The 19,066-nt window shown below is 33.1% G+C and overlaps 1 pseudogene; it reads right to left on the bottom strand.

Moving 5' to 3' along the window:
• Nucleotides 1-17,367: 17,367 nt before the first annotated feature.
• LOC102518671 lies at nucleotides 17,368-18,391 on the bottom strand (annotated as a pseudogene).
• Between the last annotated feature and the right edge of the window lie 675 nt (nucleotides 18,392-19,066).

Below are 19,066 nucleotides of genomic sequence, written 5' to 3' on the forward strand. Positions count from 1 at the left end.
TTCTTCTGATTTCTATTCATTAATATGGTTCAGCTTGTTGTTAACTGTAGGAAACTGTTATTAAGCAGAATTAAATGAAACTTTATGATAGTTGATAAGTTTAGTCCGCTGTGTCTCATCTTTTGCTGCGGCTAAAAATTGAGTTGAGGGAGGAGGGTATAGCTCAGGGGTAGAGTACATGTCTCACATTCAGGCGGTCCTGGGTTCAATCCCCAGTCCCTCCAGTAAAAATAAATAAATAAATCTAATTACTACCCCACCCAACCCCACCCCAAAAAAAGAATTGAGTAAGATAATTTGACTTTTAGGGTCTGTAACATAATTTTTTAAAAGTCACTCAACATTTTTTCTTTTAAATTCTTTTAATTTACTTACTCGTCCTTTTTGGGGAGGGTAACTTTGCATAAGCTCAATGAAATGCAACAAGTTTTCACATGTGTTCTTTTTTGCTTTACTGAAATAGCTTGAATATTCAGATCTTATCAATGTTTTACAATGACACCACAGACAATGCTTACTTTAATGGAATTTCCCTCCTTTCATTATGAATTAAATTAGTTCTAATAATAAAAATAAAATTTAGCATACAATATACTATAATACCACAATTTTAAAAATTGCAAATATAGTATTAATAGTTTAAAATTGTTTTTGCTTTTGTAAGTTAATTTTTATTTTTGACTATTTCTCTCTTATTAAGAAGTTTTGCCTCTTCTGTACTAATCATCTATTTTCTTGTCCTTTCCATGTTTCTATTTTCAGAGGCTTCTCATTGGCTGGTGCAATGCAAGTTGATGGCACAATTGTTCACTTAGAATCAAAGGATATCTACTTATTGGTGTGCTGTTATCAGTCAGAAGTTTCCAAATACAAGTTCTCCAATTCAAAGGAAAGTATCTGGATCCAGGCAGAAAGGCGTCTGCGAATTGCCAAAGTGTGCATGATGCTTCAGCATTCTTTTTTAATTTTTGTTTCTGGAACACTCCTCTCCTCAGTATACTCCAACTACTAGATAGGTTCCTAGGTTCATCCAGATCTGTCCCACATCTGAATTTTTGGTCATTTTCCCACACTCTGGCTCCACAAATAAAGAAAAAATTGTAATAAAGGAATAAAAATTGTTTGTTTCTGTCTGACTGAATCATTCCAGTTTGAAGCACCCTGGTGGGTTAATTAGCCTTGTTATTGCATTTACTATCTCCCACAGACTTGTTTGTGGAGAAGTCCTCCTCTTGGCACTTGCCTAGTTGGATGAGAGAACATTAGGACGGTGGCACTGGACTTCGCTCTTGAAATGCACGGGACTGTGGCAGCATAAAGCTTGAACAAGCTTAGTTTTCATTCACAGGGTGCATCTGGCATAGCATCATCTGCCAGCATTGATTTATTCGGGGCCACACCTTCCAGAGCAAAAGTTCTAGCTTAGTATGGGGATTGGTACTATCATGAAGAAAAACATGGTGCCTGTTGTAGGAAGAGTTTGGAGAGTTCTACCCCAGCAATCAAGATGGTTAAGATGATTAACTGAATTTTGTGGATATACTGTTTCTACCGTAAGTGAAAGAAAAAGAGAAGAGCTGCTGTTATTCATCCTCACTCATTTCTCACAAATAGGCATGATTTTTCATAGAACATTATCTTTTAATTCTTGTCGCTGTTTTTTGTTCTTATAAATTATAATGAGAGAGGTATTAGCAAGAAATTTGAAATAAAGGACACAGGTGAGATTGCCTTTTGATTGTTAAATTTCCAGAGCAACACAACCAGCACAAGGATGTGTACACAGTTTCCTTAAAAGAACAGATAAATTCCTGTGCAGCAGGGTTTGACATAAACTAATTGAAGGTATTGACATATCCATGGAAAGAATTTTAGCCATGAAAGCAGATGAAAGTTAGAAGCAATGTAGGCAGAGTCTATCCAAATATGGTTCAGAGATGAGGGAATGGACTCAATTCCATTAGACTTCAGTCCAATGAAAGGCCATTCTTATTGTGAATGGATATCAGGATATTTAAACTCGATGCTGTTAAACATTCTATCCACAAAAATACCTTCATTTTGAATCTATTTTTTCCAAGCAATATTCAGATCATTATTTGGCTTCCAAAGTATCTGTTCCCAGAATACACACTAATCACATGAATTTCAAATATTTTACTTATGACAGTAGTTACCTTTAGGTGAGTAATTATGTCCCAGGCCTTCAGGGAAGTTACTTTCATTTAAGTTATTCATCATAAATGAATAATTTGATTTCTGGGTCAAAACATTACAGTTTTGATTTGGTGATTACTGTACATCTGCCTTTGATAGATGAATACATTTTGGCATGTTGATAAAATCAAGGTGTAAGGTTTCTACCATGATGAGCAGGCCCAGGATTATAATGTATTTACTAAGGTCCACCCTTCCTGTCAGCCTTTCCTATGACCTACACAATGAACATACAACCATATGATTCTGTTTGTGGGTAGGATAGTTATTGAAGTAAATTAGAATTGCTCAAGTAATAATTGGTTAGGATCAAATATTACCCTCAATGCAATATTATATATTAACAGGATGGCCATGGAGTTAAAAAGACTCTGAGTACTGGATTCACAACTTATTAGCTGTGAGATTATCTTAACTTTTACAGACAGCAGTTTCCTTCATAAAATTAGTATATTGTCAAAACTCCCTCATAGGGTCACTTTGAAATTAAATGAGATAATTCATATAAAGTGCTTAGCACTCAGCCCAAAGTATGGTGACAAATGAATATTAGCTAATGCTTTAAGCATATATCACTAAGAGTAATAACAATATTCTTATAATAAGATGACACAGGTTCAGCACATGACTGGGGAAGCAAGACTTTGACACAGACCAATTGTAAAATACTTAAGATCATACAGTTTTTAAGAACAATTCCTACTCCAGTATTTAGACCCTGTACAATTACCACTTTTGCTTTCCACTGAAGTACAAAATTTTATTTTTATCCTCTATAACTCCTATTATTCATAATATTTTGAGGACTAGATAAAAATGAATAATATTCTAGACTTTCTCAAGTCTCAGTGGCTTAATACTATCAAGATTTATCACTCATTTATGTCACACTTCAGTGTGGGTCAGGTAGAGAGTGGGTGGTTTTTTGTTTCATACAGTTTCATTCAGTCATTCAGGGACCCAAGAATGGCTCTGCCATCTTCCAGAGCCCTGGAGTCCTCCACTGGATACTCTGCATTGGGTAGGGACAGAAGAAATCTTGTTGAGGATTATGAAAGATAATACCTATTTTACTGGCCTGAAGTCAGTCACATTAGGCCCAACCTAATTGCAGGGAAGGTTTGCGAATATAATTTACTTGTGTGTTTAGGAGTAAAAATAATGGGTTTGCTGAACACATAGTGTTATATTTACCTCACTAACCAAACACTTCCACCAACAAAACTGTCTTATGACTATTCTCTAATATTTCATCAATTAGTTAAAGATGGTGAGGAACTTTTGCCTACAAAATGTATTTGCACATAATTGTATAAAGCTCTCTATCTCATATTAGAAAGCCTTTATCAACAGAGGTTGGAGTCTAGGAAGGCTTTCTACCACTTTTTGGTAAATTTTTGTTCTGTAGGAATTCTCTGGGTAACTTTTTGTGGAGCATTTATCTTACTTTATTTCTACTTGAAGCTTGTATATATGAAAGAGATTATATCCTCAAATGAGCATTTTCCTAGCTTTTATCATCTTCTGTCATTATCCCAACATTCTTTTATTATAGTTGTTATTGAGAGCATACTTTCAGATTTTGCATGGAGATTAACTGTAAAATAAGTAAATAGTGAATTGTTTTGTTAGAATAAAGTATAAAAGTCAATGCTCTTAAGAGGTTTTTTCATTGCTAACTGCTATTTCTAAGTGACTACAGTACTCAGAAAACAGCAGATTGACAACCTTAGATTTAAGAATTTTTTTATGAAGAGTTGCTGTGACAGTAAACTACACACAATGCAAGCTTTGCTATGACTCCAAAATACGACTTTTCCTAAGGTTCCACTTTACTTATGAAAGAGTTCCTTATATTAAAATCTGTTTTGCACATGGATTCCTAGGCACTCTCCAAAAGACAGATTTTTAATGTTTTCATGATGGTATTTATTCATCATGGTTAAAGGAATCGATTCAAACTGCTTATTTTACACTTTACCCAACAAGTCACAAATGATAGCAACCAGCACTCAACACTCACATTTTCATAATACCAATAATGTGTTACACTGGCTGTGTAGATTAATGGGTTCATTTACACTAAGGGTATTTTTAATTATATTGATAATATTTTGGTATGCATAAATATTTTAATTATTTTCTTATAATTAATATGCATATATGAAATTGGTCTTACATTTTGCTATTTTATTAGAAATTAAATTGCCCCTTATTATTAATGTTTAATCAAAGGATATGTTTGTGATACTCATTAAGATTTCTTAAATGACCATTTTAGTAATTAAGTGACGTTAAAGACCGACATTCTTTAGATGGTTATATATTCATGTGCAAGCTTCTGTTTTTAGTGGTTATAGCACTAATTAATAATTCTTTTGTGAAATGTTTGTTTTTCAATTGCTTTTTTAGTGCATTCTACAAGTTTTCATATAATTACCTGTTTGCAAATTAAAAGAGGTTATAGAGTTCAAAATGACTTAATTTTTGTTTCTATTCTAGCCTAACCAACTTTAGCCTTTATTAAATAAATAAGTGTAGAAAAATGAATATTCATAAATACACTCGTTCTTTAATTGGAAATGCGTGCTATTTAACTGAACAATTCTGTGAGAGAAAATGTTTGCAAACATACATTTTAGAAAGTAAAATCACACTTTCATTATTTTATTAAGTAGAAATAAATTAGTGTGTGTAGTCATATAAAACCATGACTAAATATTTTAGGTGTTATGCACCTAAAGCTCAGTTGTTTTGCATTATTTATATTTGCATAAAACAGTTCATTGATTATATTGTTTGCATTATATAAATAATTTTCTTTATATTTTAAAATAATGATTGATGAAGAGGAGGAAGTGTTTACAGAGCAAATGATTAGAGTTATTTTGACCTTTACACAGGCATCCTAAAACATTCATTTTATTTAGTCTAGTAAATGTGAACCTCTAGGAGAATTTCTAAGTTTTCAGTCTACTTGGACATACAAGTTATTGGACATTCATATCAGAAATTACATTGAATGCTACATGTTCTTTATGAGCTTCATATAATATATTAAGTATTTAAAAGGTTTAAACTAATGTGTTCCTTTTGTTTCATAACTTAAATTGACATTATAAATTCTGTGTTTGTAACACTAAACTTTTATATTACACAACAGACATTTAAGCTTAAGTTTTTGTGAATATTTGACAAAAATAATTTCAGCCCTATAGTAGTCAAGCAGAAATTATTTAGCACTTGCAGTTGTAATGTAAATGCTAATTATAATTCATTGGCAAACCTTTAAAGATTTTATGTAAGTTGACTTCAAGACATTTTCTCCCAAAACAGTTGTTACATTTCTCCATGTTTCCTGCATGGTAGATTTTGAATTTAGCATCTGACATGTTTTCTCAACTACTGGTTTATAATGAAAACATGTAGGTACTCAAGGGAATGTGTTAAAAGCAAAAATTCTATGATCCTTGAAAGGTAAATGACAGTGCTGAGATTGTTACATCTGGATTAGAAACGTTTCATCTGTTTATCTATCTAAACAAACACAAATAAGATAATTAGGATCCTAACAATGCATGTTTTAAAAATAACAACTTATGGTTTTGATTAGGTCAGAACCCAAATGATTTTTTAAAGTTTTCTTTGTTCCCACAAATGAGTAAAAAGGGATTGACCTTCAGCATCAAATGCCTTTAAGTGATTACAGCAAATGTGGTATTTAATATTTTAAAATTTGAAGGTAAAATTAATCCTTAACTTTAAAAAATCATATTTATACTAAATATGTATATTTATATACATATATACATAAACATTTATGCATATATGTAATCATGTATGATAAAGTTTGCCTAATTATTCAGCTAAGTTTACATCACCATATTTTCATTCTTGTTAGAACAGAGCTAGTATCTTCTGGAACTGCTAACTTGTAACTGTGAAAAATCAATCCTATAGGAAAGTAAAGTGAATCTCTTGGAAAATCACAATTTTATATTTATATTTATATTTATATTTATATTTATATTTATATTTATATATTTATATTTACAACAAATTTTTAGCATTAGAGTAAGCTGTAAGTTGACTTTAAAATTCAGCTTTGTACATAGATTAGTAAGTTACAGAAGAAATTTCCATGTAAACTAATATTTTCTAAATCATATTAGTTTTAATTCTTAAAAGAAAACTCTTTTGATATCCTGAACAGGAACTTAAAATATTTTGTTTATATGCCAGCTACATGTCTTGATTTTAAATTAGTATAATCATACATTCTTGCTGAATTAATGGTTTCTTTAAATTCTGGTCACATGACTTGCTGTTAAATTAATACAATCATATTCTCTTATTCAGTTAGTAGTTGAGTAGTTGTTTAATTAAACATGCCATTTGTTTACAATGTAGTGTTTCAGAAATACTAGTTCAAAAGGTAGGATAAGAATTTATATCAAACATTTCAATCTGACAAGTGAATTACATTTCTCCCACCATAAAGAGGTAAGCAGAAAACTGTAGCAGTGATGAAAAGACATATTCTTATTACTCAGAGATATGATATGCACTAGTCTACAAAATATGACCTTTTCCACTTCCATGATTAAGACAAAAGCTCTATAACTACTAAAATAAGGACTTGTCTTGATTTTTTGGTATTTTAAATATTTTATTAAAATTGTCATTCCTTTTGTTAGTCAACCTAGAGGGTAAAAAAAGCAGGGTGGATTTTGATACAAAAATCTGGATAAAATGAAACCTATAAATTATTGTACATGTATGAAAAATTATGTCTCAGTAAATACTGTATTGAAAAGTAAAACATACGAACGTCTCCCACTTCCCAAAGCAGAATTAGGAGGATTGTGTCCATTTTTTATAGTTTAGATTTTGTTAAGTAATCTTTGTTATAATTTCTTCTTTACACAGAGCTTTTGTTATTATAGCAAGTACCATTGCTTTTACTATAGTAAAGGCAATCTCCTTTCTGGTTAAATTTATGAAGCGAAAAAAATAACACCATAAAAATTATACATGTAAAGTAAAAAATTTTATGTGATGCTCAATTTGCAAGGAAGTTTGAATAATTTTTTTAAAGCCCTGTGGAAGTAGGAGACAGGTTTTGTATTTTGGTTATTTTTGACATAACCAAAGTATAATACTTATTTTTGAGAAAACATTTCTGATTTTGATTTTCCCACCAGAATTAAAACTTTATATAGGAAAACTAAGATAACTAATGGTTATGCCTGAACTTGTAGTTTGTCAGAAGAAAGCAAATTGATGGTACTACGTCACATAACATAATCTAATTTTCTATCATTTACTCAAAGTTCAGCTATCATGAACTTGTTAAATGTCTTAAAAATTACTGAAATATTACCTCTAGCCTATGAATTATAATTGTAAACATCTATTCTCTCATTTTTCAGTTGATTCTTTATGAATCCCTCTGTTGTGTTTTAAAAATTATGGTAGGAATATTAATATTAACTAATATTTACTGAGTGATTATTATGTGCAAGATACTTTACATGTGTTTATTTACTGTTTGGATAAATTTGGCCACCTCTGCATACACACACATGTACACACATGTATACACATTATTATGCTCACAATATACTTACATTTCATTGAATAAATTAAAAATATGTATGAAAGAGAAATTAGGAGCCAGTCTTGCATAATTATAGTTCATGAAAAGAGATGTTAAAATGTGGTAAAACCAATCTGGTAATCATTTTATTTTGGCAGTTATATTTTTTTCTCTCCTCAGTGAACCACAAAGAAAGAAGATGGGTATGATTTTTACAGGGGTGAAATAGGTTGTCTGTCAGTTGGGTTTAGGCGACAGTCTGTCTGCAAGCCGTAAGATGATCCGCAGAGCGCCAGAGGAAAGCAGGCAGGATTCCTGGCTTGGAAGAATAGATATTGATCTACCTTAGCCACCTAAACAATGCCTCACCTGTTTGCCTTGTCCATACCTTATTTTACGCAGTCTAATGCTTGTTTTGTTTGACTTTTCTTTTATTTCTCTGGATCTGAGCTTTGATACACTTTGGGGAGTACATAAACACAGTGTTGTACTTGAACATCACCATACTTCTGAGTTCTTTGGTGGTTTAGGACCACCCCTCCCTCTTGAATAGCTCTGTTATTGAAAATTATGAACCAGAGCTAAATTACTAGGCCTCATACAGAAGTGGTTGATCCAACAGCCTAGTGTCCAATAACACTGAATGTGAGATGCTGCTAATTACTGCCCTATGGACTGCGTTTAAAATTTCTTAAATTTCAACTTGTAAAAGGCTTTATTATTATTAATTCTTTCTCTTCTCTGCAGATAGTTGAAAGATAAGTTACTATAGTATTTAGAATTCTATCCACTTATTTTGAAGCACAGCTATGTTACTATGTATTGCCTCAAGCACTAATGAAATACAAAACTACATTCAGCTTCCCAGTAAACTATAATATAAATATTTTACCAGCACTTATTATTAGTTTGCCATTTCCTGCTGACAGCTATTCCAACTTTGCCAGCAGGCACTGGGTCTCACAATTGTATTATGTTTTAAACAAATAGCGACAAACAAAAATTCTTGCAAAATAAATGAACAAGATTTCCTTTGGAAAGAAAAAAAACCCTCTTCCAATGTTAAATGAATATTTCTTTCAAACTCTGACATGTAATATTATTTAATTTGCATATTGCACATTCCACTTTCACTGGAAAACAATTAAGTTAACGAGGAACTAAATAATGTGCGCTCAGGGATAATTTAACATTACTAGTTCTTTGATTTTTTTTAAAAAAACTTTTTGCTATTCTAGAAAAACCTTTATCCTAATACTTGTACTGATAATGAAGGGTTCTGGTTTTCAAATGATGCAATTTAAAGACTAGCAGAGAATAAAAGCATCTTTTCTAGAACCATAAAATGAAAAGTTTCATATAAAACTTTGTGTTTGTTCTGTCCTGCCAAGGAGTACCATAACATTTAGAATGATGAAATCTAAAAATGCTAAGAATATGTCTTGACTTTAAACTGGTATGACTTTCTAAAGACCTTCTATCAGTGATAATCACTCACCAGCAAACACCATCCACTCCTTGCCCTACTCTTGCTTCATCATGCTTAGTGGGATAAAGCACCACTTCTGTTAAATCAAACCCTTAACCTAGTCAACATTTGCCCACCGGCAACTGAATGCAGTTAGAGAAAAAAAAACCCAAAACAACACTGACTGATCTCACCTTAAATTTAGGATCACTTTTCACAAGCGGCTCCTTCATGCTGTCTAGAGATCATACTGCACTTTCCTGGCTCATTAATATTCTATATCTCACTTCAAATCTCTGACACTTCTTTCCTCATCATCATCTAAGCTGTTGACTGCGATTTCTACTCCACTAAGAAAATTGAAGCAAGCAGAAGAGACATTTCATGAGCTCTTACCTCTACATCTATTGATGTAACTCTACATGTGCAAATTTACTTGACTTTTTATTACCATACTCCTAGAAAAGGAGGCCAGCCCTCAACTAGTGTGCTAGATTCTGTCCCGTTGCCACCGACTCTCTGAGGTGGGTCTAGCAATTCTCCTCTTTCCTGCACCATATACGTTTCCTCTGACACTGGATGGTTTACATCAACACATATACATGCTGTTATTTCTTGCATGCCTAAGAAACTCACTTTTGACTTTACTTCCCCTTCTGGCTCATTCCCTTTACAACCTTTCCTTTTCTCTCATTCTTTTTAAAATAAAACTTGAAAAAGAAGTTTCTAAGCATGGTTTCCAATTTCTCCCTCCTATTCTTTCTTTAATCCATTCCAAACAGATTTTTTTTAGCACCAGCATTCTACTGAAATGACTTTTATCAAGGTCAACCATGAACTCCTTGTTGCTAACTCCAGTGGTCTGTTCTCAGGCCTCATCTTACTTGAACTCTTGTTAACATATAACCAAATTGATCACCATCTCCTTAAAGCATTTTTTTCCCCCTTTTCTTTACTTGGCTTCCAGAACAACAAACTTGCAGTGTGGTTGTGTTTTATGTTTGTTTTGTTTTCCTCCCTCTGAATGTTCCATCTCAGATTTTTTTTCCTCCCAATTTTCCTGACTTCCAAATGCTGCAGTGTCCTTAGGTTCAGTAAATACATCAATTCTCTTTTCTATCCTTAATAACTACTTTGTTGGACTTAATTCACTATCAAGGCTTCAATTTCCATTGATATAATATATAAGCATATGTTTAATATAGTAATAATATAAAAATATAAATTATGTAAAATATACTTACATATAAAATATAATATATAAGCTGATACACATATATAAAAATATAAATATAAATGATCAGTTCAGATTTCTTTTGTGAATTCCATTATTTACAGCCACCCACAAGACATCTCCACTCAGACAGCAAATTTACATCTTAAGTTCAATGTGTCCAGAAGCAACCTTCTGGGATTCTCCCTCAAGCTGCTCTTCACCCAGTCTCTTCCTTTTCAGGGAAAAGCAACTCCATTCTTCCATTTGCACAAACCAAAATTCCTTAGAATTGTCTTTGGCTGTTACCTCTCTTTCACATACAACATCCAGTTTGTCAGTAATTTCTGTTGGTGCTCTTTTCAAAATGTATACAAAATTCACTCATTTCTTGCCATCCTCATTGCCATAACTCAGGTCCAAGCCACTCCCCATATCTCACTTGGGTTATTACAACAGACTCTGCTTCTGCCCGTGTCTCTCTTTAGCTTTTTTTTTTTTTTTAATTCTGCCAGTAGCAAGGATATTTTCAAATCGAACTCACATAATCTCATTTCTCTGCTCAGCCTCCTACTGTTTTCTTATTTCATTCAGGCTAAAAGCCAAAATCCTTACAAAGATATACAAGGCCCTGTGTGACCTGTGTGCTCTTCCTTACCCTTCTGATTTCATCATAACCATTTACCCTCTTCCTCCATTGTTCTCTCTAGCCATTCTAGCTTCCCAACTGTCTCAGTTATACACAGACTGCTCCTGTCACAGGGCCTTTGCATTTCCTCTTCCCTCTGTGGTGAAAGTTTCCCCTCCCTCAGTCACGCAGGCAGCTACACAGGACTCACTCCCTTCCTTTACCTAGAGGCCAATGAGTCCTTATAGACCATATGATCAAAATTCAACCCTTCCGCCATGCTTCCTGTGACTCTTCCCTGCTTTATTTTTCTCCTAATCTTTTAACAAATGTATTATTTATGTCACTTGCTGTTTGTCTTTCCTACTAGAAACTCCATGGTATCAGAGCTTTGTCTTTTATCTTAGTTTGTGATAATCTCAGGGCTTATAACAAGGCCCTGGTTGATATAAGTTGTTTAATGAATAGATGGATGAATAAGTAAAGATTTGGGGAGGGCTGCCTAAAGACAACATTTTACTAAGTTTTAATTTTTAAAAATTGTTTACAGATTGTATGGTGTCTGATGGATTGGGGAAGTAATAATTAATGATGTCTTTTTCCTCTCTGATGCTTCTGGTCTGTCCTATCAACAATGCCATGTACTAGTTAATTTCAAAGATTCTGATATCAGGCACGTAATAATCTAATCTTCTTACAGATTCTAGATTTCTCAATTGAAAAAGGATGCTAGTCAGTGGCTATTTATAAACTTCATTTGTATGAATAAGAGTAATTTAAATTTACCTATTCTGAAATGTTTGAAATTACAATCAGAAGGAATGTGTTGATGATCTCTTTCCCCTCTGGACCTTTGTACCTACTTCTCCCTTGGTCCAGAATACTTCGACTCCTTTTTCAACTTTTCAACCTCTCTCCTTGAAGTTTCAGCTTAGCTGTCACTTTCTTGATAAAAATCTTATTTTAACCACCTCCTGCTTTGCAGACTGGGTGAAGTGCTGTATTTGCCTCTATCATGATATGTATCACACTTTGGTGATACTATCTGTTTTTCAGGCTGTCATAATAAATAGACTTTAAACTTATTGAAGGCAGAGCTTTTGTCTTACTTTATTTTGTGTATGTATTATATAATTCAGTGGCCACGAATGAACACACATCTAATAAGGGTCTATTATGCTAGGCACTTCTGCTCTCCAGAGATAGGACTTAATCAGTTAAACTGAGTCTCTTGAGAGAATGAAACAGGGGCTGTGTCTGCTTTGTTCCTTGTTGCATTTTGTGTCTGTGCATAACAAGTATTTAACACAGGGTTGTTAAATGCATTAAGTTCTGTGCGGTGACATTAAGGATAAATACGGGCACGTATATACATATCATTGCTCCCTACAGTCTATAATGGTAAGATTCAAGACTTTGAGATCCATCACCTGAAAAATGCATTCTGTTAACATAGAGCAAACATATCGTGCTGACCTAGGTTTTTGGTAGTTTTCTTCACAAAAATCTTTACCTTTATTATTTGTTTTAGATTCTTGTTCTCTTCTAAAAGCCTGGGAATAACTTGTGATAAAGCTGCATTCTTCTAGGACGTTTTGAGGAAGATCTTATTCCCAAACTCAATTTGAAAAAGCTGATTTGTTAAGTTTGTTTCTTTTAACACTTACGTCAGTACACATGTTTTTATTTTGTCATTATAACAGCATTTTAAGAAATGCCCAATTTCTCTCTATTTCAGCTCCCTATTTGCATCCATAGACTAAGGGGCAGAGAGTGGAAAAGACAAAATAGAGAATGTGGAGAAACTTAAGGGCACTCAAAATTCCTTCCACCTACTTTGTTTAATTTGCATAATATGAAAACAAGCATATTACTCAAATGTAGGAACTGGGTTTGTCTTGTTCTATTCTCAAGTGCAAGGTAATTGTCAGGTGAATTAACATTCCCTTCCCAAACCCACAAACACACACACATTCATACACACACACAAAATCATTTCACATAGCTGTATCTTAAAATATAATTAATTTAAGGTTAAAAGAATATTCTGACCCATAGATTGGGAGAAAATATCTGTCAATCACATATTTAGCAAAGGGCATGTATTTGGAGCATATAAAGAACTCTTACAACTCAACAAGAAAAAGGAGCCCAATCTTAAAATGGGCAAAAGATATGAATAGATGTTTTTCTAAAGAAAACTTTAAGCTGGCCACTTATCATGTGAAAAAATTCCCAACATAATTAGTCATCAGGGAAATGCAAATCAAAACCACAATGAGATGCTACTTTTTGCCCATGAGGATGGCTAAAGTAGAAAAGATGGACAATAACTAGTGTTGACAAGGATGTGGAGAAACTGAAACTGATACATTTGCTGGTGGGATTGTAAAATGGCTAAACCACCTTGTATAACAGTTTGTCAGTTCCTCAAAATGTTAAACACAGAGTTACCAGATGACCCAGCAATTCTATTCCTATGAACCCCAAAGAAACAAAAACATACGTTCACTCAAAAACTTGTGTACAAATATTCATGGCAACCTTATTTATAATAGCTTCATGTTGAATGAGTAGACTTGCTTTTGAGAATTTAGGAACATTAATTACATTTTACAGTTTAAACAAGTCTCTCAATCGCCTCTTACCTACCCAGCATTGCTACTCCTCCCTCCTCTCCATTTTCAGAAGAGTAACTAATTGTGATAAAGTGAGACACTTTGTAGTGAAAAGGATACAGTTTTAATACCTTTAAAATATTTCAAAAAGCAATACAATTAGCTAAGCACTTATGTTTTATTAGTAATAGCAAGCAAAATTAATAAGTAAATTCAACTAAAAATGATTATGTGTCAGAGTGTATAGTTTTTACATTGACATTTCACATAATCTGACTTTGCTTAGAAGAGAAATCACTCGGCTGTTAAAATTACTTTTAAAGAGCTGTCAAAATTGGAAAACCTGCTGTCAAGAATATGATGAGAAAAGTTTAAAAATGGTAAAGTATGTTGACTTAGACAAAAAATATTACATTCATAGAGGAAAACTTGAATATTTATCATTATCTTCAAAAGTGGTGATTTTTCCCCCTGAAATCGGACATCATTGTTTTAAAATTTGTATTCTGACACAGTGAAATTTATATTTGTACCACAATTAGAACAATTCTAGGGGCTAGAAAATGCGAAAATATTGATGTCATCTATATGCCTTCTTACTACTATATGTTACTTTTTTAACTGAAGAGGAATTTTAACCCTTATCCTTATTTTTGGCATCTCCGACTTTTTTTTTCTTGATTTTTTTTGGGAGGGGGGTGATAATTAGATTTATTTATTTATTTAGAATTTCTTTTAGAGGACAAACTGGGGATTGAACCCAGGACCTTGTGCATGCTAAGCAAGTACTCTACCACTTAAGCCATATCCTCCCCTGTATCTCTGACGTCTTATACCCTTATTTATCAAATAAATATATTTTAACTAATGGAGGAATACAAACCTATGTTTTCTGGAAAGTTTGGTAAGACTTTATATGTTTATTCTACCTATTAAAAGTGTAAAAAATTATCTCCCATATGTCAGATGCTCTGTTATGTGCCTCATTGTGTGCCACTGAGATTTCTAATTTCAAAATGATTTAACTTGAGACTTCATGCTAATCTTCACTTAAAGATGAATCCTTCCAACTCTTTCATAATGTAATTCAAAAGACATAAATATTTGAAGGCATTCAAATTGAGGGTGGATAGACTGGTAAAATTAAAGCATCTTTTAAACTCTTTCCATCTTAAAATGAACAAACGCTTTCAGTAAGTTAAACCTTGAAAGGTTCAATTTCTCTTTGAAATAAAGAGCCACTAGGACTCTCCAGAATATTCTAAGCATTTGATTATGGCCTCCTAATAAAAATGAATAAGGATTTATGTCTAGATGAATAAAATATGTAAGTATAAAATAAAATACAAGATTTTCCCCCAGTTGTTTCCACTTTCCATTTATTTGTCTATAAATAATATATAAATTGAAGTTGATTATGTTAAGTAACAATTGTATTGCAAATCTGTTCTACTTGTGTGACCTTGGGTATTTGCCTCTTTTTCCATATGTAAAATACAAGTAATTGTAGTACCACTTGTCTGGCACATTCACAAAAATTTTATGAGAATTAGTATGCAAATAATTGTGAAAACTTTGTAAATGTAAGTTTAAACAGCCCTATTTTATTTTATAAAGAAGATAAACAAAGTAAAGATATAGCTATAATGGAGTGGATTATTTGAGCTAGAATTGTAGAAAAAAAATTTCCCTGCAGAAAGAGTAACAATATAATTGTCCATGATGAGCAAAGACTATTTTATGATATCTACTATTTTATTGCTTACGTGAAATAATTTAGGACTATTAGATTTCCTAATATTTATATAACTTTATATTTTAACACTACTAAATTTAATCATCAAAGTTTTAAAAACTGAACTTCACACACCACATAATATATGCATCCTAAAACATACAAGCTTAAATAATAAAGGTACTTACAAACATTGCCACAAGTGAGATAAATGTAATTCCATGGCATTAACTTGAAATGCCAGTATAATTTTAGGGGATGTCAACTATATAGGAAACTAAGTGTGAAGCTTGCAAATTTAAACACACTGAACCTGAATATATAAGCCTTATTGTTCTCAGAACCATGCTGACATACCCTTACTACTCACATGTATAAGAAATTACAAATTTAGAACTCTAACTGGTAATCCAAAATACAGTATGTGTACATTGGAGAAAAGTTTGTGCTGCTATGGGAACTTTGGCTTTTGTTTACATTATATTGTAAACTATATTATGTGCCTTGGTTCACTTTAATGACTACCTTCATATATTGCTAATTATACTATTTTCCCTCATTCACTCTGATGGTTAACTCCTCAAGGTTAATATTGCTCATCTTTATTGAGTTAGTTCATATTTTTCTTGAATACAGAAATATGAACTTACATTTACCTTCATTTGTGAAAATTGCATTATGCATGTAACCATCACCTGTTCATTACTTTCAGTAAAAAGAGTTTTAGCTTTTATAAAATTTGCAAAATCACATTTATGAAAATTATAAGCTTGACCTTGTTTATCTGTAGAAACAACATATTCCAAATGTAGGAAATAAAGTTTGTGAATATTTTTATTTGCAGCATAAAAATATATAATTTCTTTATTCAAAATTTCTTGCAGCATTGCGAAAGTGGAAATCTAAGATATTGAAAATTATTTACATTTTTCAATGTATATGCAAAGATATGATGAAATATTCACTATGTGTATACAGAATCCCCTCTGAGTTAGTAAGACTCTATAGAGCTAAGTAATGTGTTATATTATAAATATGCCTATAGAAAATAAATTGAATCTCAAGCTTTTAGTTACCTTTCCATATTTTATATTAAAAAACTTGAAAATCAGAAAAAAAATTCAAAATGAAAACTCTGTATTGGTTATTTTAATTAAGATAAACTGAGCCTAGTATGTTTATTCTGAAATGATCACTGCACTCCTACTATGTGCTAGACATGTGCTGGGCATTCATGATAAGATAGGTAAGCTCTCACGAAATTATAAGCATGTAAAGAAGCAATTACACGATAGTTTTTTAAATTCTGTATTTTATAAAGCTGTTGCAAAAACCCTTAATTTTTTTCCCCTTCTGGATCTTATTTATTGTATTTGAGATGATACAACAGGTGCTTTCTGAGCTACAAAGGATAAGAGAAAATCCTCTAATTACTAAATGACAAAAGTAAAGGGTGTAACATTTTTCACAACGGTGTGAACCACATACTCAGAAACAGATGTGAGTTTACTACAAATGATCTAATTCCTAGTCATCTATGGCTACTTTTATAACTTCATGCAGATAATGAGTTAAGCCACAATGCACTATAATATTTGGCAGACTTTAAGACAAGTATCTTATGTAATTACAAAACAGATTTTAATATCCAAAGAAGCAAGACTTGCAAGTAGGTGTTTTAACCATACTCTACAGCTACAAAGTTCTATTCTTGATAGCACTTGCCCTTTTAGGGGAGTCTCCCAGTTTCCAAAGGATAAAAGCAGAGAGTAGAATCAGCAGCATAACACATACACAGAAGTCCATATTGTAAAGGCTATAAAGATATATAAAGTGAGAAGATGCCTCTGATCCTTCACACTGCATACAAATTATGTGAATTGTGTTGCCTATCTCTTGTCATGTTCTTTTCTGTTGGTCAAATACTAAGCAACTACGCTTCCAACCGGAGGGTCTACAGAGTTGCAGTCTGTTGAAAGGGAACAAATGGACGGGAAAATCTTTGAAATAGTCAAAGCAGGACTCTAGTTGTCTTTAAGGATGCCCAGAGAGATGACTTCTTGACTGCTGATGTTGCTGTGATATATATTCTGGTGTGAAAAGTAACATTTGGTGGCTTAAATGGATAATCAGGTGAACATGTGCTATCCAGAAAAAACACACCACCTTCATACACAGAACCTGATGGACCAAATAGGTATGGTCAGTCTCCATTCGTAGATGCTAACTCTTTTAGATCTAGCACTTCCTTTAGGAGAAGGATCAAAGTTGATTTCAGCTAGGTCCTTCTGAATTCTTTTTGCGCTAGTGGAACATTTGGGGTGGTTTTGCTGTGGAGCTTAATGTTTTTATTTTGCTGGATGGTAGAAGGTTTTCTTTTTTCCTTGTTCCTTAAGCTCTGCAGCTGCGTCTCTCTGGTCTGCATCTGAACTAACACTCCTGGTGCTGGTGCTGTCATGATGGGATCTTTGCTTATTATTGGACATCTTGTGACATTACTTTTTGAAAAAATCGACCGTGTACCTGGCCTGCTAATGCACTCTTACAGTGTGAGGGCAGGAGAGAGGGGGAAAAAAAAGCCTTTCTTAGGATAGTGGAGGCAGCTAAAGGTGGGAGAGTGAGGGAATAGGGGGTAAAAAGCCAAGGAAGCTTGGGCGGGGGATTGTGGAACATTGAAAGTAGAAGGGGATTGTGCTCCTTAAGATTTTTTTCCAGAGGAGTTATTATTTTTTAAGGGCAAGGTCACTGACTGTGTTTGGGGGCAGGTAGGTTTGGGCTGAGGCAGGGATACTGGAGTTATGGATGGTTGACACTCTGCCATTGTCAAAACCCGTGGCACAAAAATGAACTACAATGTATGCAAATAAAAAATCATTTAGAAGGTTGACAGATCCCAGAATGTAATGCATACTGTGACAAAACAATCTAATCATAAAACAAGTACAAAACAATCTCACTAAAGGAATGGGGAGAAAAGTTGTTGGCTTAATTAAATTTGGAAATGAGTGGAGATACAAGACTAAAGGCAAAGGAAGAAACTCACATAAACTGTGTACTTTAGTTAATTTTGTTTCCCATGGGGGTATGGAATAAAAATGCTGAAGCCACCATGCCTATATACTAGAATTGAGCAGAGAGGTAGATGGAAGGCAGATGGTGAGAGCCAAGTCTCTTATTGCTAGAGCTGGAGGATACAAATAAAAAAGGCTAGAATGATCCATTTGGAAATATCAGTTGGAGATATCAGCATAAACTCATTTTTAGCTTACTATAGATTCAGAAGGACACAGGTAGAATACTTATAGACAAAGGCACACCTTGTTTTATTGTGCTTCACTTATATTGCTTTTTTACAAGTTGAATGTTTGTGGTAACCCTGTGCTGAGCAAGTTTATCGGTGCCATTTTCCCAACAGAACTTGCTCACTTCATGTCTCTGTGTCATATTTTGATAATTCTCACAGTCCTTCAAACTTGTTCATTGTTGGTGTCTTTGTTATGGTGATCTGTGATCAGCAACTCTTGATGCTACTACCACAACCTTCTGAAGGCTCAGATGATGGTTAACGTATTTTAGCAATGAAGTATT

The sequence above is a fragment of the Camelus ferus genome, chromosome 6, assembly GCF_009834535.1.
Source record: "Camelus ferus isolate YT-003-E chromosome 6, BCGSAC_Cfer_1.0, whole genome shotgun sequence".
Taxonomy (NCBI): Eukaryota; Metazoa; Chordata; class Mammalia; order Artiodactyla; family Camelidae; genus Camelus; species Camelus ferus.